This window comes from Mesoplodon densirostris, chromosome X (genome assembly GCF_025265405.1).
Source record: "Mesoplodon densirostris isolate mMesDen1 chromosome X, mMesDen1 primary haplotype, whole genome shotgun sequence".
Taxonomy (NCBI): domain Eukaryota; kingdom Metazoa; phylum Chordata; class Mammalia; order Artiodactyla; family Ziphiidae; genus Mesoplodon; species Mesoplodon densirostris.
In genome coordinates this window covers 80,384,748-80,405,864 of record NC_082681.1, presented here as the reverse complement: position 1 = coordinate 80,405,864, position 21,117 = coordinate 80,384,748, and positions in this window count along the sequence as shown.

The following is a 21,117-nucleotide window of genomic DNA, read 5'->3' as shown; positions in this document are numbered from 1 at the left end:
CGTAAATGATCCGTTCAAAGTGCAAGATAGACCAATGGGTTTTGATGAAATGGAGTATAAAAGTTCATTGATATAGTTCCAGATTTCACATAGTAACTAATCTTTAAGAAACTACTACTCAAAAATTTTGGTGTGAAATTAAAGAAGTGTATCCATACTATCTGAAAAGGCTATTAAAATTCTCCTTTTTCCAACTACATATCTGAGTGAGGCTGTATTTTCTTCATATTTTTCAACCTAAACACAAATCACAACAGAGTGAATGCAAAAGTGGATATGAGAATCCAGCTATTTTCTCTTTTTTTGATAGAAGTTTATTTTATTATTAAAGTATAGTTGATTTACAATGTTGTGTTAGTTTCAGGTGTACTGCACAGTGATTCAGTTTTTTTGCAGATTATATTCCATTGTAGTTTATTACAGGATATTGAGTACAATTACCTGTGCTATACAGTAAATCTTTGTTGCTTATCTATTTTATGTATAGTAAATAGTTTGTATCTGTTAAAAATAAATTAAATAAATAAACATTAAAAAAAGAAGGTGGCATGTGTTCCTCTTTCAGCTAGCACCATAACTAGACGAATTGATGAAATAGCAGAGGATATTGAGGCACAATTGTTAGAGAGGATTAATGAGTCTACTGGTACACAATCGAGGTTGACGAGTCTACTGATGTTGACAACAAGGCAACAATGCTTGTTTTTGTGTGATACATTTTTCAAAAGGATGTGCATGAGGATATGCTATGTGCACTTTTGTTGCCAACCAACACCACAGCTGCAGAGCTATTCAAGTCTTTGAATGATTGCATATCAGGAAAACTGAATTGGTCATTTTGTGTTGATATATGCACGGACAGAGCTGCTGCCATGACTGGACGGCTTTCTGGTTTCACTACTCAGGTCAAAGAGGTCGCTTCTGAATGTAAGTCTACGCACTGTGTCATCCATAGAGAAATGCTGGCTAGCCGAAAAATGTCACCTGCACTTAGCAACGTTTTGCAGGATGTGATTAAAATTATCAACCACATTAAGGTACGTGCCTTTAACTCACGTCTGTTTGCACATCTCTGTGAGGAGACGGATGCAGAGCACACACGTCTTCTCTTACACACAGAAGTGAGATGGCTTTCTAAAGGTAGATCACTGGCCAGAGTTTCTGAGTTACGAGAGCTGCTCCAGAGATTTCTTTTAGAAACCAGTCACCACTGGCAGCACATCTCAGTGACACAGAATGGGTCACAAAACTTGCATACTTGTGTGACATATTCAACCTGCTCAACGAACTCAATCTGTCACTTCAGAGGAGAACGATAACTGTTCAAGTCAGCAGATAAAGTGGCTGCATTCAAAGCCAAACTGGAATTACGGGGGCGATGAGTGAACGTTGGGATTTTTGACATGTTTCAAACATTCGCAGAGATTTTGAAAGAGACTGAGCCAGGGCCTTCTTTCTCCCAGCTGGTAAATGATCACCTATCTCAGCTTTCAAAAGAGTTTGAGGGGACTTCCCTGGTAGTGCAGTGGTTAGGAATCTGCCTGCCAATGCAGGGGACACGAGTTCGATCCCTGGTCCAGGAAGATCCCAAATGCCACAGAGCAGCTAAGCCCGTGCACCACAACTACTGAGCCTGTGTGCCAGACGTACTGAAGCCTGGGCACCTAGAGTCCGTGTTCCACAACAAGAGAAGCCACCTTTATGAGAAGCCTGCGCACCACAATGAAGAGTAGCCCCCGCTAGCCACAACTAGAGAAAGCCCGGGCAGCAACGAAGACCCAACACAGCCAATAAATAAACAAATAATTTTTTTAAGTAAAACAAAAAAAGAGTTTGAGCATTACTTCCCAACCACAAAAGACCCCCGAACTGGGAAGGAATGAATCCACAACCCATTTGTGAATAAGCCAGGTGAATCGACTTTGCCCGTGCTAGAAGAGGATCAACTGCTTAAGATCACAAATGATGGTGGCCTTTAAAGTGTGTTTGAGACAACTTCAAATCTCCATACGTTCTGGATTAAAGTCAAGGCAGAATATCCTGAGATTGCCACAAAAGCACTGAAAAGTCTGCTTCCATTTCCAATATCTTATCTTTGTGAAGCAGGGCTTTCTGCAGTGACAGCAACCGAAACGAGATTACAGAGTAGACTGGACATAAGCAACACACTTCGGGTGTCACTGTCTCCCAGCACCCCCAGATGGGACCATCTAGTTGCAGGAAAACAAGCTCAGGGCTCCCACTGATTCTGCATTATGGTGAGTTGTATAATTATTTCATTATATATTACAATGTAATATAACTAGAAATAAAGTGCACAATAAATATAATGTGCTTGAATCATCCCAAACCATCCCCACCACTCCGGTCTGTGGAAAAATTGTCTTCCCTGAAACCGGTCCCTGGGGACCACTGCAGTAGAGAAAGGAGAGCAAAAGAGTAAGTTTACAGTGGAGATAAACACCACCTGATAAACACCACCTCAGGAAGGTCAACATCAACAGATAAAAATCATGCTGATAGTATGTATCCTTGATATGATGTGATGAAAATGGCACTTAAAGTGTGCTCTTCCTCCCAATAATCCATAACTCCAGTTTTATCTTCTCTCCTGTCTAAGAGAAAACATGAGACAAATTCCAATAGTGGGACGTCCTACAGAATACCTGACCAGTACTCGAGAGTTCTCAAGGAAAGTCTGAAAACCTACCACAGCCAAGAGAAGCCTAAGGAGACGTGACAACTACTTGTAATGTGGGATCCCAGCTGGGACCCTGAAACAGAAAAAGGACATTAGGTAAAAACTAAGGAACTCTGAAGAAACTTTGGACTTTGGTTAATGTATTGGTTCATTAATTTCTTTAAAAAGTTCCATACTTATGTAATATGTTAATGATAAGGAAAACCAGGTGCAGAATTTATAGGAATCTCTGTAATATCTTCTCAATTATTCTATAGATTTGAAATTTTTCTGAAAAAATGAAGTCTGTTTTTAAATATTTGATAAACCAAAAGGTGACATAGTCCATCTTACTGTGGTTCTTATTTACATTCTTTTGATTAAAGGTGATGTTAAACAGCTTTTCACAGGTTTTCTGCCCATGGATATTTTTCTTGCATGATTTTCCTGTTTGTGTCCTTTGCCCATTTTTCTACTGGAATATTTATATCTTTAATAGGTTGTTAATAGGTTGTTAGATGAAGGAAATTAACCTTTGTCTGTCACATGTGCTCTTTTCCAATTGGTCATTGTCTTTCAGTCTTGTTTATGGCACTTCCTGCTGCATGGAAATTTTTCATTTTTATGTAGTCAAATCTGTCAATCTTCCCTTTATGGTTTGTTCATTTCATATCATGCTTGAAAAGGCTTCTGCTACCTTGAGATTATAGAAATGTTCCCTCATGTTTCCTTCTACTGGGTTTATGGTTTCATTTTTTATCAAATTTTATGTTTTTATACCCCAAATTTGTATGGTATAAAGAGTTAGTAACTAATCCAGCTCTATTTTCTAAATAATTAGCTAGTAGTCCCAATAGTGTTTATTGAATATTTCTTTTCCCTAGTAAACTGCTGTGACTTTTATAACACAATAACTTCCACATTTGGCTGTTTCTGGATTTTTTATTTTGTTTTTTTTATGATTAAAAATAATTAACAGGGCCTCCCTGGTGGCGCAGTGGTTGAGAGTCCGCCTGCCGATGCAGGGGATACGGGTTCGTGCCCCGGTCTGGGAGGATCCCATATGCCGCGGAGCAGCTGGGCCCGTGAGCCATGGCCGCTGGGCCTGCGCATCCGGAGCCTGTGCTCCGCAACGGGAGAGGCCACAACAGTGAGAGGCCCGCATACCGCAAAAAATAATAATAATAATAATAATAATAATAATAATAATAATTAACAGACTTTATTATATTATTACAGTTTTAGATGTAAAGAATAATTGAGCAAATAGTACAGTGAGTTCCATATACCCACACCCTCTTTACACCCCTGCATATACTTTTCCTTATCAGTAATGTTTTGCATTGGTGGGGTGCATTTGATTCAATTAATTAATCAATATGGATAAATTTCTCACTATGAATTTTAATTTGCATTTCTCTATGAGTGAGGTGGAAAATCTTTTTTTTTTTAATTTAACATCTTTATTGGAGTATAATTGCTTTACAATGGTGTGTTAGTTTCTGATTTAAAACAAAGTGAATCAGTTATATATATACATATATCCCCATATCTCTACCCTCTTGCGTCTCCCTCTCTCCAACCCTCCCTATCCCACCCCGCTAGGTGGTCACAAAGCACAGAGCTGATCTCCCTGTGCTATGCAGCTGCTTCCCACTAGTTATCTATTTTACATTTGGTAGTGTATATATGTCCATGCCACTCTCTCACTTTGTCCCATCTTACACTTCCCCCTCCCCGTATCCTCAAGTTCATTCTCTAGTAGGTCTGCGTCTTTATTCCCGTCCTGCCCCTAGCTTCTTCATGACCTTTTTTTGTTTTTTAGACTGCATATATATGTGTTAGCACATGGAATTTATTTTTCTATTTCTGACGTACTTCATTCTGTAAGACAGACTCTAGGTCCATCCACCTCACTACAAATAATTTAGTTCCTTTTTATGGCTGAGTAATATTCCATTGTATATATGTGCCACATCTCCTTTATCCATTCATCTGTTGATGGACACTTAGGTTGCTTCCATGTCCTGGCTATTGTAAATAGAAGTGCAATGAACATTGTGGTACATGACTCTTTTTGAATTATGGTTTTCTCAGGGTATATGCTCAGTAGTGGGATTGCTGGGTCATATGGTAGTTCTATTTTTAGTTTTTTAAGGAACCTCCATAATGTTCTCTTTAGTGGCTGTATCAATTTACATTCCCACCAACAGTGCAAGAGTTTTCCCTTTTCTCCACACCCTCTCCAGCATTTACTGTTTGTAGATTTTTTGATGATGACCATTCTGACTGGTGTGAGATGATATCTCATTGTAGTTTTGATTTGCATTTCTCTAATGATTAATGATGTTGAGCATCCTTTCATGTGTTTGTGGCACTCTGTATATCTTCTTTGGAGAAATGTCTATTTAGGTCTTCTGCCCATTTTTGGATTGGGTTGTTTGTTTGTTTTTTTTGATATTGTGCTGCATGAGTTGCTTGTGTGTTTTGGAGATTAATTCTTTGTCAGTTGCTTCATTTGCAAATATTTTCTCCCATTCTGAGGGTTGACTTTTTGTCTTGTTTATGGTTTCTTTGCTGTGCAAAACCTTTTAAGTTTCATTAGGTCCCATTTGTTTATTTTTGTTTTTTATTCCATTTCTCTAGGAGGTGGGTCTAAAAGGATCTTGCTGTGATTTATGTCATAGAGTGTTCTGCCTATGTTTTCCTCTAAGAGTTTGATGGTGTCTGGCCTTACATTTAGGTCTTTAATCCATTTTGAGTTTACTGTTCTGTATGGTGTTAGGGAGTGTTCTAATTTCATTCTTCTATGTGCACCTGTCCAGTTTTCCCAGCACCACTTATTGAAGAGGCTGTCTTTTCTCCACTGAATACTCTTGCCTCCTTTTCCAAAGATAAGGTGACCATATGTGCATGGGTTTGTCTCTCGGCTTTCTATCCTGTTCCATTGATCTATATTACTGTTTTTGTGCCAGTACAATACTGTCTTGATTACTGTAGTTTTGTAGTATAGTCTGAAGTCATGGAGCCTGGTTCCTCCAGCTCCGTTTTTCTTCCTCAAGATTGCTTTGGCTATTCGGGGTCTTTTGTGTTTCCATACAAATTGTGAAGTTTTTCGTTCCAGTTCTGTGAAAAATGCCACTGGTAGTTTGATAAGGATTGCACTGAAACTGTACATTGGTGTGAGTAGTAGCATCATTTTCACAATGTTGATTCTTCCAATCCAAGAACATGGTATATCTCTCCATCTATTTGTATCAACTTTAATTCCTTTCATCAGTGTCTTATAATTTTCTGCATACAGGTCTTTTGTCTCCTTAGGTAGGTTTATTCCTAGATATTTTATTCTTTTTGTTGCAATGTAAATGGGAGTGTTTCCTTAATTCCTCTTTCAGACTTTTCATCATTAGTGTGTAGGAATGCCAGAGGTTTCTGTACATTAATATTGTATCCTGCTACTTCACCAAATTCATTGATTAGCTCTAGTAGTTTTCTGGTAGCATCTTTAGGATTCTCAATGTATAGTATCATGTCATCTGCAAACAGTGACAGCTTTACTTCTTCTTTTCCGATTTGGATTCCTTTTATTTCTTTTTCTTCTCTGATTGCTGTGGCTAAAACTTCCAAAATTGTGTTGAATAATAGTGGTGAGGATGGACAACCTGGTCTTGTTCCTGATCTTACTGGAAATGATTTCAGTTTTTCACCATTGAGAATGATGTTGGCTGTGGGTTTGTCATATATGGCCTTTATTATGTTGAGGGAGGTTCCCTCTATGCCTACTTTCTGGAGGGATTTTATCATAATTGGGTGTTGAGTTTTGTCTAAAGCTTTCTCTGCATCTATTGAGATGATCATATGGTTTTTCTCCTTTAATTTGTTAATATGGTGTATCACATTGATTAATTTTCGTATACTGAAGTAGCCTTGCATTCCTGGGATAAACCCCACTTGATCATGGTGTATGATCCTTTTAATGTGCTGTTGGATTCTGTTTGCTAGTATTTTGTTGAGGATTTTTGCATCTATGCTCAGTGATATTGGCCTGTAGTTTTCTTTCTTTGTGACATCCTTGTCTTGTTTTGGTATCAAGGTGATAGTGGCCACGTAGAATGAGTTTAGGAGTGTTCCTCCCTCTGCTATATTTTGGAAGAGTTTGAGAAGGATCGGTGTTAGCTCTTCTCTAAATGTTTTACAGAATTTGCCTGTGAAGCCATCGGGTCCTGAGCTTTTTTTGATGGACGATTTTTAATCACAGTTTCAATTTCAGTGCTTGTGATTGGTCTGTTCATATTTACTATTTCTTCCTGGTTCAGTCTTGGGAGGTTGTGCATTTCTAAGAATTTGTTCATTTCTTCCAGGTTGTCCATTTTATTGGCATATTGTTGCTTGTAGTTACCTCTCATGATTCTTTGTATTTCTGCAGTTTCAGCTGTTACTTCTCCTTTTTCATTTCTAATTCTATTGATTTGAGTTTTCTCCCTTTTTTTCCTGATGAGTCTGGCTAATGGTTTATCAATTTTGTTTATCTTCTCAAAAACCATCTTTCAGTTTTATTGATCTTTGCTATCCTTTCCTTCATTTCTTCTTCATTTATTTCTGATCTGATCTTTATGATTTCTTTCCTTCTGTGAACTTTGAGGGGTTTTTTGTTCTTCTTTCTCTAACTGCTTTAGCTGTAATATTAGGTTGTTTATTTGAGATGTTTATTGCTTCTTAAGGTAGAATTGTATTGCTATAAACTTCCCTCTTAGACTTGCTTTTGCTGCATCCCATAGGTTTTGAGTTGTCGTGTTTTCATTGTCATTTCTTTCTAGGTATCATTTGATTTCCTCTTTGATTTCTTCAGTGATCTCTTGGTTATTAAGTAGTGTACTGTTTACCCTCCATGTGTTTGTATTTTGTAAAGATTTTTTCCTGTAACTGATATCTAGTCTCATAGTATTGTGGTTGGAAAAGATACTTGATATGATTTCAATTTTCTTAAATTTACCAAGGCTTGATTTGTGACCCAAGGTATGATCTATCTTGGAGAATGTTCCATGAGCACTTGAGGAGAAAGTGTATTCTGTTTTTTTGGATGGAATGTCCTATAAATATCAATTAAGTCCATCTTGTTTAATATATCATTTAAAGCTTGTGTTTCCTTATTTATTTTCATTTTGGATGATTTGTCCATTGGTGAAAGTGGAGTGTTAACGTCCCCTACTATGATTGTGTTACTGTCGATTTCCCCTTTTATGGCTGTTAGCATTTGCCTTATGTATTGAGCTGCTCCTATGTTGGGTGAATAAACTTTACAATTGTTATATCTTCTTCTTGGATTGATCCCTTGATCATTATGTAGTGACTTTGCCTCTTGTAATAGTCTTTCTTTTAAAGTCTATTTTGTCTGCTATGAGATTTGTTACTCCAGCTTTCTTTTGATTTCCATTTGCATGGAATATCTTTTCCCATTCTCATTTTCAGTCTGTATGTGTCCCTAGGTCTGAAGTGGGTCTCTTGTACACAGAATATATATGGGCCTTGTTTTTGTATCCATTCTGCCAGTCTATGTCTTTTGGTTGGGGTATTTAACCCATTTACATTTAAGGTAATTATCGATATGTATGTTCCTATTACTGTTTTCTTAATTGTTTTGGGTTTGTTATTGTAGGTCTTTTCCTTCTCTTGTGTTTCCTGCCTAGAGAAGTTCCTTTAGCATTTGTTGTAATGCTGGTTTGGTGGTGCTGAATTCTCTTAGCTTTTGCTTGTCTGTAAAGATTTTAATTTCTCCATCAAATCTGAAGGAGATCCTTGCTGGGTAGAGTAATCTTGATTGTAGGTTTTTCCCCTTCATCACTTTAAATATATCCTGCCACTCCCTTCTGGCTTGCAGAGTTTCTGCTGAAAGTTCAGCTGTTAACCTTATAGGGATTCCCTTGTATGTTATTTTTTGTTTTTCCCTTGCTGCTTAATTTTTTTTGTATTTAATTTTTGATAGTTTGACTAATATGTGTCTTGGCATGTTTCTCCTTGGATTTATCCTGTATGGGACTCTCTGCACTTCCTGGACTTGGTTATTTATTTTCCCATATTAGGGAAGTTTTCAACTATAATCTCTTCAAATATTTTCTCAGTCCCTTTCTTTTCTCTTCTTCTTCTGGGATCCCTATAATTCAAATGTTGGTGCGTTTGATATTGTCCCAGAGGTCTCTGAGACTGTCCTCTATTCTTTTCATTCTTTTTTCTTTATTCTGCTCTGCAGTAGTTATTTCCACTATTTTATCTTCCAGGTCACTTATCCGTTCTTCTGCCTCAGTTATTCTGCTGTTGATCCTTTCTAGAGAATTTTTAATTTCATATATTGTGTTGTTCATCACTGTTTGTTTGCTCTTTAGTTCTTCTAGGTCCTTGTTAAAAGTTTCTTGTATTTTCTCCATTCTATTTCCAAGATTTTGGGTCATCTTTACTATCATTATTCTGAATTCTTTTTCATGTAGACTGCCTCTTTCCTCTTCATTTGTTAGGTCTGGTGGGTTTTTACCTTGCTCCTTCATCTGCTGTGTGTTTCTTTCTTCTTATATTGCTTAACTTACTGTGTTTGTGGTCTCCTTTTCTCAGGCTGCAGGTTCGTAGTTCCCGTTGTTTTTGGAGTCTGCTCCCAGTGGCTAAGGTTGGTTCACTGGGTTGTGTAGGCTTCCTGATGGAGGGGACTAGTGCCTGTGGTCTGGTGCATGAGGCTGGATCTTGTCTTTCTGGTGGGCAGGTCCACATCTGGTGGTGTGTTTTAGGGTGTCTGTGGCCTTATGATTTTAGGCAGCCTCTCTGCTAATGGGTGGGGTTGTGTTCCTGCCTTGCTAGTTGTTTGGCATAGGGTGTCTGGCACTGTAGCTTGCTGGTCATTGAGTGGAGCTGGGTCTTGGCGTTGAGATGGAGGTCTCTGGGAGATTTTTTCCCTTTGATATTACGTGGAGCTTGGAGGTCTCTTGTGGACCAATGTCCTGAACTTGGCTCTCCCACCTCAGAGGCACAGCCCTGATGCCTGGCTGGAGCACCAAGAGCCTGTCATGCACACAGCTTTTGGAAGGTCTGGGGTCTTCTGCTTGCATTCAGTATGTGTTCTGTTGGAGTTGTTCCACATGTAGATGTATTTCTGATGTATTTGTTGGGAGCAAGGTGATCTCCACCTCTTACTCTTCTGCCATCCTGAAGCTCCTCCCTGGATTTTCTATTTTGATTCCAGTGATGTATCTCTCTATTCCTAGGATAATGCTACAGTATCTTAATTATTGTAACTTTGTAATAAATTTTAATATCTGGTAGCATAAATCCTCTCTTAGTTTTATTTATGAGAATTTCCTTGCTACTCCTTAATATTTATTCTTCCAGATAAACTTCAGAATAATTTTTTAAATTTCAAAAAAATAAAAACAACCCTCAAAACTTTTGGAATTTTCTTTGAGAGTATATATAGTTTAATCATGAGAGAATGGACAACTTTTACAATATTGAGTCTTCTTATCTAAGAACAAGGTATGTTTCACTATTATCAAAGTCTTTTATATTTCTACATAGAATTTTATACTTTTCTTCATATGGGTCTTGCACTTTTTTGTTAAATTTATATTCCTAGGCATTTGTACTTTACATATACGTCTTAAACTTTTGCAAAATTTATATTCCTAGGCATTCTATGCTTGCTATTGCTATTGGCAATTGAATTTTTTCACCATTACATTTTCTAATCTATATTATTGATGTATAAGTAGCTATTGAGGCAGGGATTAACAAATGAGTTTGCAGGCTTCCCTGGTGGTTCAGTGGTTTAGAGTCACCCTGCCGATACAGGGGACATGGGTTCGTGCCCTGGTCCAGGAAGATCCCACATGCCGCAGAGCAGCTGGGCCCATGGGCCATGGCTACTGAGCCTGCGTGTCCACAGCCTGTGCTCCGTGATGGGAGAGGCCACAACAGTGAGAGGCCCACATACCACAAATAAATAAATAAATAAATAAATAAATAAATAAATAAATGAGTTTGCATAAATATGTATATATGCATTAATACATACACCTCCCACACACATTCATTGAAACAGAGACTTCCAAGGGTTGGAGTCTTCTTTGTCCCTAGAGGATCCAAGTTCTCATTACTTTCTCCCCTGAGCATCTGTCTCCAGCTGAGTGCAATTATCCCAAGTGGGAAGGAGAACTATTAACAATGAAGACTACCAGTGCAGTGGCTTAGAGAAAGGTCTCTAGGGTCAGACTGCCTGGGATCAAATTCTAGCTCCACCATTTCCCAACTGTGTGACATTGGACAAGTAACTTGATATGTCTATGCTACCATTCCCCCACATGTAAAATGACAATGATAACAATAGTACATACTTCATAGGATTGTTCAACATTTAGATGATTTAATACAAAGTATTCAACTTGGAATAGTCAACACTACCTATTACAAAAATTACCTTGAGCATCCCCTTTCTCAATCCTCTACCATTCACACCATAGAACATCACTGTTTTTTTTTAGCTTGTCATATATAAGGTTTTTACATACAATCAGTATGCACTGTAACAGTTTATATTGAGTCAATCAATTTTATCTTAAATGTTATTTGGCTATATAGCACAAATATGAAAATGGAAAATAAATGGATTTACGAAAATTTTGGCTGTATTGTATTCAGAAAGTGTTCATACACTGACCCTTTTAAGCCAAATGCATGTGAAAAAAAATGTTTCCAGAGCACATAGTTTAGATTTTACATATAATCTTACCACTTTGTTACTACAAACACAATACTGAGAAAAAAAGAAAGAAAGAAAGAAAGAAACTAACAAACAAAGAAGAAAAGGAAAGAAAAGAAAAGAAAGAAAGAGGAAGAAATAAAATGTATTTAATGAAATATTCAATGTAAAAAAAGGACTAATGGAACTCAGTTGCCCCTTTGCCCAATTTTACATAATAAACAATCATCCCATCAAGAGAAATCATTAAAAGTGTTAATCACATTACATAGTTTTTAAATCATGGCAATTGAAAACACCTAAGGAAAAAGAGAAATTCAGTTCATGCCAGAAGTATGATGTCTTCCTAGGCAGCCAGACAACCAGAACCACAAGTAGTGAGTGGAGGTGGTGGAGATGAGGGGGATGGGGAGAAATGCCCTCTCTCAGAAACCAGGGTTGTGAAGGCAATGTTACAGCTTCACCTTGGTAAATTCTATGATCAGAAAGCTTTGAGGCCTTGTTTTCTGGTTCCAGCTAGTGGCAACAATCAAGAACGGACATTAGGCTGAAATCTATCCAAAGGATCAACTGAGAGGGCTTCAAATTCTTGTTCCACTAGGACAAGTTATCTTTTGCTCCCCTGGCAGATATATTTCCTTCTTTCCTCAACATATATTTATTGAGCATTTACTATATGGGGATAAAGCAGTGATCCAAAAAGAAATGGTTTCTGTCTTCACAGAGGCTACATATGAGTAGAAAATAGAAAAGTAAACTAGTAAACAAATACACAAGATAACTTTAGATAGTGGTAAGTGTTAAGAAGATTATTAAGCAATGGGATGTGATAGAGAGTGACTGAGGGTTCACTTTACATAGGGTAGTCAGAGAAGGCCTATCTTAAAGAGGTGATATTTGAGTTGAAATACCGCAAATGTATGAAAGAAGATTATTACAGCAAGCACAAAGGCCTTGAGGTAAAAATGATAAAGTATGTTTGAAAAAACAAAGAGGTCAGTATGGTTGAAATTCCTGCCACACTATTCACAATAGCCAGGACATGGAAGCAACCTAGATGTCCATCGACAGAGGAATGGATAAAGAAGATGTGGTACATATACACAATAGAATATAACTGAGCCATAAAAATGAAAGAGTGTCATTTGCAGCAACATGGATGGACCTTGAGATTATCATACTAAGTGAAGTAAGTCAGACAGAGAAGGACAAATATATGATATCACTTATATGTTGGATGTAAAAAAATTATACAAATAAACGTATTTACAAAACAGACTCACAGACATAGAAAACAAATTTATGGTTATGAAGGGGAAAGGTGGGAGGGATAAATTGGGAATTGGGATTAACAGATACATACTACTATATATAAAATAGATAAACAACAAAGAAAGACCTACTGTATAGCACAGGGAACTATATTCAATATCTTGTAATAGCCTATAATGGAAAAGAATCTGAAAAAAAAAAAAATATATATATATATATAACTGAATCACTGTGCTGTACACCTGAAACTAACACAACACTGTAAATCAACTATACCTCAATTTTTAAAAATTATCTCCAAGTCTTAAAAAAAAAAGAAATTCCTGCCACAATGCTATTCCAGAAGTTCATTTCTGTGGACAGTAGAAATTCTGAATATAATCCACAGGGATGTTTGGTGGCTTCATATCTAAATCTAACAGGACACTCCCCTGCTTGTACCACATGATATCCTAGTGCCTTCATTCAAAGGCTGACCCAAATGTCCTGTATGACCATTATGCTTCACCCAGAATCCCATGGCCTCAATAATGAGAATGCCATTTCTGTCACTTCCCTGCACTACCTGTCACCACTCGGTCAATGCCTTGGGAAAGGTCCAGGCTGCCGATGACACCCTGAAGGAAGCATCTCTGTTGCCAAACACTGCTCATCACGATGGGGGTGCTGAACATTTAGGGAACCTGGCCTGGCTCTCCTCCTGCCCCACCTGCCCAGCCAATCCTAATCTAAAATAGAGAAGCTACTACTGGCCCCATGCCAGATCTCTGAAATTATTAACCACTCCTCCCACTGCCTCAACATTACCTACAGCAATATGTTCCACAGGGCTCATGGGCTTCTGCTGATTTCACTGTTTCCTGCTGCCACAATAGCACCCACTTCACTATGGCAAACTACTTAGGATATTCTATAGCTTTACATACTTATTTTCTGTCTTCCTCCACTAAAATGTAAACTCCATGAGAGAAGAAACTTCTCTCTTATTCATTGCTATATTTCTAGTGCCTGACACATAGTTGATGCTTCATAAACATCTGTTGAATGAATGAATTTTAATTATAGCTTCCTTGTTAGGACTGGTCTTTTGTATCTATTTCTAGATTCTCTATTCTGTTCCATTGGCCTATTTGTCTTCTCTTGTACCAATACCACTCTCTAAATCACTATAGCTCTATGTCAGTCTTAATATGAGGCAGAGTGAACCCCCCCAAATTGTTCTTCAAAATTATCTAGTTTGGATTTTTTTTCTTTTTAAAAATTTATTTATTTATTTGTTTGTTTGTTTGTTTATTGGCTGCATGGCTTGCAGTATCTTAGTTCCCCAATCAGGGCTTGAACTTGCACCCTCAGTGATGAAAGTACAGAGTCCTAACCACTGGACCGCCAGGGAATTCCCTAGTGTGGATTTTAAAAGTGTGGAATCTGGAGCCAAATTTCCTGGGTTTGAGTTCTGGTCCTGCTGCTTACTGGCTATGTGACCCTGACCAAATTACTTAACCATTCTGTGCCTCAGCTTTCTCATATATGAAATAGGCACAAAATCTACCTATCATAAAGGATTATTGCTAATCTTGGCCTTTTGCTTTTTGATATAACATTTATAATCAGCTTTTTCAGTTATACCAAGAAAAACCTGGTTGAGATTCTGACTGGAATTGTATTGAATTTATAGATTAATTTGGGAGATCACGGACATTTACAATATTGTGTGTTTCTATCCATGAATATGGCATACCTCTCTATTCATTTAGATCTCTTTAATATTTTTCAACAAAGTTTTAACATTTTCTCCACAGAGATACTAATATTTTGTATAGGATTTTTGTTATGATCATATGAGAGACTGACCTATTATTTTTCCATTTTTTAATGTTCTTGTCAATTTTGTTACCAAGGTTATAAAGCCCCATAAAATGAACTGGGGGAGAATTTTTCTTATTTTTCTATTCCCTGAACAAGTTTTGTGTGAGATTGGATTCATCTACTTCTTGAATGTGGAGAGAACTCACCTGTGAAATCATCTGGGTTGTGAGATTTGGAGTGAGGAGTATGGTAGAATTCTACCTTTGACTCATTGCTTTAAGGCTTATAGGTCTATTCAGGTTTTCTATTTCTTCTGCAGTCATTTTTGTTAAGTTATATTTGCCCAGGATATTGTCCATTTTGTTTAAGATTTCAGATTACTGTAATAAAATAGATCATGGTAATAAAATTATTTTTAATGTTTTCTGTATGTCTAGTTGTGAATCTTCGTTCATTTTTTTAAATATTTATTTATTTATTTAATTTTTGGCTGTGTCAGGTCTTTGTTTCGGCACACAGGATCTTTTGTTGTGGTGTGTGGGCTTCTCTCTAGTTGTGGCGCTCATGTTCCAGAGCACATGGGCTCTGTAGTTGTGGGGCATTGACTTAGTTGCCCTGCAGCATGTGGGATCTTAGTTCCCCAACCAGGCATCCTTTGTATTGCAAGGCAAACTCTCAATCCCTGGACCACCAGGGAAGTCCTCCTTCTTTCATTTTTCCCCCCTTATTTTGTTATTAATTTACTGGCATTGTCAAAGGTTTATCTATTTCCAAAGAACTAATCTTTTCAATTATCAATTTGGTAGTTAAATCCTCTCTATTATACCTTCATTTTCAATTTTATTAATTCCTGCTCTTATCTTTGTTATTTCCTTCCTTCTACTTTCTTTGGCTTTATTTCATTTTTTTCCTTTCTAATTTCCTAAGTTGGGCACTTAATGTATAAATGCTCTTTCTTTCTCATTTCTGTTTAAAGGTACTTTAGGCTATAAATCTGTCTCTAAGTACACTATTCCTTTGCTGAATTCTGCAGATTTTGATGTGAGGTATTTTTATTACCATTCAGTTATAAATATTTTCTAATTTACATTATGGCTCCTTCTTTGATCCATGAGTTAATCAAACATCTTTTTTTTAATGTATATATATATATATATATATATATATATATATATTAATGGTTCTGAAGAACCTAGGGTCAGGACAACAATAAAGCTGTAGATGTAGAGAATGGACTTGAGGATACAGGGAGGGGGAAGGGTAAGCTGGGATGAAGTGAGAGAGTGGCATGGAAATATACACACTACCAAATGTAAAATAGATAGCTAGTGGGAAGCAGCTGCATAGCACAGGAAGATCAACTCAGTGCTTTGTGACCACCTAGAAGGGTGGGATAGGGAAGGTGGGAAGGAGGGAGATGCAAGAGGGAAGAGATATGGGGACATATGTATATGTATAACTGATTCACTTTGTTATAAAGCAGAAACTAACACACCATTGTAAAGCAACTATACTCCAATAAAAATGTTTAAAAAAATCTCTATATTTTTTAAAGTTACTTTTTCGCTATTAACTTCTAACTTAATTGCACTGTGACCAGAGTATATGGTCTTTATGTTTTAGGTATGTCTTTGTAACAATATACAACTGGATTTTGAAAAAAAAAATAATTATCAATTTGAAATTTCAGTACTTTGGTGGATTTCAGCTAATTACATTTGTTTTGATCACTGACATACTTTTTATTTATTCATACCATCTAATTTAATGTGTTATATCTACTCTGATTTTTTATGCTTCTTTTTTCTCCTTTTCTGTCTTATTTACAAGTAATTGAGGTTTTCTTGTTCAATTTTTCCCTCTACTGGATGGTATGTTGTATGCTCCATTTCTATTCTTTTAGTAGTTACACTTAAATTTCAGTATTCATACTTAAATGAAACAAGTCTAAATTCAATCAGTATCTCTACCTTTCTCCCAAATGATACAAGGATCTTCTAATGCTTTAATGTTGATCACCCCCTCAGCTTATTGTTGTCCAGTAATTTAATCCCACCCTTTTTAAAACTCCCCAACTCAGTCACTATATTGTTTCACATAGGTAATAGTTGTTTATATTTATCTACGTTTCTTTGCTCATTATTCTTTTTTTCATCTCATTCTTTTTACTGGAAATTTGTTTGAGAAGATCCTTTAGTGAGCATCTGATTTTACATATCTGAAAAAGTCTTTATTTAGCACTTATTTATCAATATTAGCTTTTCAAGGATGAATATTCTAGATTGACAGATATTTTCCCTTGACACTTTGAAAGTATTATCCCTCTATCTTCTGACTTTGTTGCTTTTGAGAAATTTGCTCTCAGTTTAATAGTCATTCCTTTAGAAATAATTCCTTATTTCTGTTTGGTCCCTTTTCAGACGTTCTCTATCTTTTTACCACAGTGTGTCTCTACATAGCTTTCTTTGTATTTGTTCTGCCTGGGATTTGTTGTAATTACCAAATCTAAGTATCCATGTCTTTCATCAATAAAGGGAAATTAGCAATTTTTCTTTGAAATTTGTTTCTCTCTCATTTTCTGCATTCTCTCCATCTAGAAATGCAATTAGATTTATGTTAGATTTTCTCAGTCTATCATCTATATCTTTTAATTTCTCACTTATAATTCCTATCATTTTCTCTCTCTGCTGCATTCTGAACAATTTCTTCAGATCTACTTTTCTGATCACTAACGGTCTCTTTATTTGTCTAATCTGCTACTTAACCTATCCATTGAATATTTTAAATTAACAATTACATTTTTCAGAATGAAAAATGTATTTGGTTTTCTTTAAAAGTTACCTAGATTTCCATGACAGCAGATGTGATGATGTAGACTAATTCATCCCTGTTCTCTTTACTGCAATTAGAAATCCTAGAAACAACACATGAGGCAATAAAAAGAGAACTATGAAAGGTGGAAAGAGGACAGTGAACTGTTTAGAGAGCCAAGGACTTGAAGAAAGGCACATCAGCAGGGCAGCTAACGATCTCCTATCCAACAGACGTTGACCCAGGCCTATCATAACTGACCCCCAACCTAGCAACACAAGGAAGCCAGGTAGGTTCATTTCTTTCCCAGATGAAACGAGAGCCCCAGTAACAACCCCAAGTGATCTTAGCAGCACTGGCAAGGGGGATTAATGGGGATCAACTCTGCCAATAAGTGGCCAGAGCAAGCTTCTCCTTCCACACCAGGTCCAAGAATCTCCTCCCCCACAGAGAGACAATATGTGGCCAGACAGCATCAGCAAGGGGTACCCCACCATAACAAATGACCTAGACCTGGAAACTTATTTGTACCCATGGGCCTGAGACTCCTCTGCTCCAACCAGGGACATGAAACATGGCAGCCCAAGGGTACCAACAAGGAAAATTCCATTGCAACAAGCTGTCTGTGCCTGAAACCACTCAGTCTCCCACAGATGGGGGGCAATCCTGCCACAAGAAGCACCTGACCAGAAAGCAATCCCCTTCTCCCACAGAGCCAGAGACTTCCCTCCAAAATAGGTGAGAAGCAAGGCCAGTGGCGAGAGGGACCACAAGTGGCTTGGACCAGGAAGCATTCTTCTTCCCTGTGAGTAGAGAATCCCTGTCCCCACCTATAATACATGCACTAGGCAGCCTGAACTGGGAAAAGAGCTTCCACCCCATCAGAGAACAATGGGAACCCAAGCAGCACCAGATGAACCAAGCAGATGAAGAGAGAATAGCAAAGGCTATGAAAATTAAATTATCATTGGAACCAGAGCCTACAAAAGCAGGCCAGTACCAGTGTGCTATACCTAAACAGGATGAACTGCCTGCTAAAATAAAAGATTTAAATAGGACCCAGAGTCTTTCAACATAATAGCCAAAATGTCCAAGATACAATAAAAAATCATCTGGCTCTTCATAAAAAGAATCAGAGCCAGAAAAATCACAATGTGAAGAGAAAAAAAACAATCAAATAACACCAACACCAAGATGAATCAGATGTTGGAACTATCTGTCAAGGATCATAAAACAGCCATCATAAAAATGCTTCAACAAGCAGTTACACATTCACTGGAAACAAGTAAAAAAATAGAAAATCCCAGAAAATAACTGGAAGTTACAAAAAACTGGAAATTATAGAACTGGAACATACAATACAGAAATTTAAAACTTGCCTCATAGGCTCAATAGTAGAGTGAAGATGACAGAGGATAAAATCAGTAAATTTGAGGACTGGTCAGTAGAATTTACCATATCTGAACAACAGAGACAAAAAGGATTAAAAACAAAATGAAGAGAATCTCAGATACCTGAGAAACAATAACAAAAATCCAACATTCTTTTCATCACAGTCCCAAAATGAGAAGAGAATGAGAATGCAACTGAAAGAGTATTTTAGAAAGTAATGTTTGAAACTTCCTAAAATTGGTGAAATACATAAACTTACCCATGCAAGGAGCTGAGTGAACACCACAAAGGATAAACCCAAAGAAATCCAAACCAAGGCACATCACGAATAAACACCAAAAGCCCAGTCTATAAAAGGAAAAAATGATAAGTTGAATTTCATCAAAATTAAAAACTATTGCTCTGCATAAGACTTTTAAGAGGATGAAAAATCAAAGACTGGGAATGTTATTTGCAAAGCACATATCCAACAAAGGATTCCGATCTAGAATGTATAAAGAATCCTCAAAACTCGATAATTAATAAAGCAAACCGGGCTTCCCTGGTGGCGCAGTGGTTGAGAGTCTGCCTGCCGATGCAGGGGACACGGGTTCATGCCCCAGTCCGGGAAGATCCCACATGCCGCGGAGTGGCTGGGCCCATGAGCCATGGCTGCTGGGCCTGCGCGTCTGGAGCCTGTGCTCCGCAATGGGAGGGGCCACAACAGTGAGAGGCCCATGTGCCGCAAAAAAAAAAAAAAAAAAAAAAAAAGCAAACCATCCAGTTAGAACATGTGCAACAAATATGAATAGACATTTTACTAAAGCTTGTATTCAAGGGCAAATAAGCACATCATTAGGGAAATGGTAATTAAAACCATAGTGAGTTATTACAACATACCTATCAGAATGGCTAAAATAAAAAATAGTGACAACACCAAATGCTAGCAAGGATGCAGAGAAACTGGATCACTCATATCTTGCTGATGGAAATGTAAAATAGTAAAACCACCCTGGAAAGCAGACTGGTAGTTTCTTTTTTAAATTAAGCATACAATGACCACATGACCCAGCAATTGCACTCTTGGGTATTAATCCAAGAGAAATGAAAACTTATGTTTACACAAAAACCTGTACACAAATGTTCATAATATCATAGTAGCCAAAAACTAGAAACAATCTAGATATCCTTCATCAGGTGAATGGGTAAACAGACTGTGGAACACCCATATTGTGGAACAATAAAAAGAAACAAACCATTGATAAAAACAACTACTTAGATAAATCTGCAGGAATTATGTTGAGTGAAAAGAAAGTTAACCCTGCAAGTTTACTTACTGTAGGATTTCATCTATATAGCACTTTTGAAATGATGAAATTATTGAGTTAAAATACAGATTAGTGGTCACCAGGAATTAGGGAGAAGCATGGAGGTAGAAGGGTGGTGGGTATGTTTATAAAAGGGAAACATAAGAGATCCTCGTGGTAAAGGAACTGTTCCATGTCTTAACTTTGGAGGTGGATACATGAGCCTACACGTGTGATAAAATGGCACAGAATTAAACACATACACATACAGACAGAGAGACAGACAGACACACACACACATGAATACAAGCAAAACTGAGGAAAGCTGAATAAAATTGGTGGGTCATAACAATGTTAATACCATGGTTATGATGTTGCACTATAGTTTAGCAAGCTGTCACCCTTGGGGGAAACTGGGTAGAGGGTACATGATAATATTATGGAATATTATTCAGCAATAAAAAGGAATAAAGGATATCAGCTTCCAGAATTGCAGTGTGAGGAATGCTGCAAGCCCTCTTCCCAGAGAAACAACAGTCTCAATGATGAAAATTATTTTTAAAACAACCATTTAAAGTCTCTGGAAACTGTTCTAAAGGTATACACCAAATGGAGAAACATCTATTCGAAAAAAAGTGTGACAGAGTCTGTGGCCTTTGAGTCATGACACACTTCCTTATCAACACCCCAGCTCCTGCACTAGTCATGTGTGTCCAAGAAGACAAGCCTCTCTCTTCATCTAGCTCCCAGTCTGGCACTATGGTTTCATCTTTGGAGGGGCAATCCAACAGCATCCCTCATTCCTCCAAGATTCATATTTCAGAAGCTCTACTTTGGGCAAACACTGCCAAGAGAACCAGTCTCCTTTCCCCAACCCAATCTCCACTGATAAGGCAGAAGCTTGACTCCAGGCATGACAGGCTGAGAAAGTTCGGTCTCAAATGCCCTTGTTCCAGCTTGTTTACAGGGTAAAGGGGCAAGTTCAAAAGGGACTACTGTCTCAGCTGTGAGCCCTGCTCAGAGTAGTAGTGTCATAGTAGCAGAAGAATCAGGCTACTGCCCACACCCCCAAATCCTGTATAAGGGCACAGAGTTTCTGCCCAAGAGAGAGACGGACCATAAGAACAGAGAAC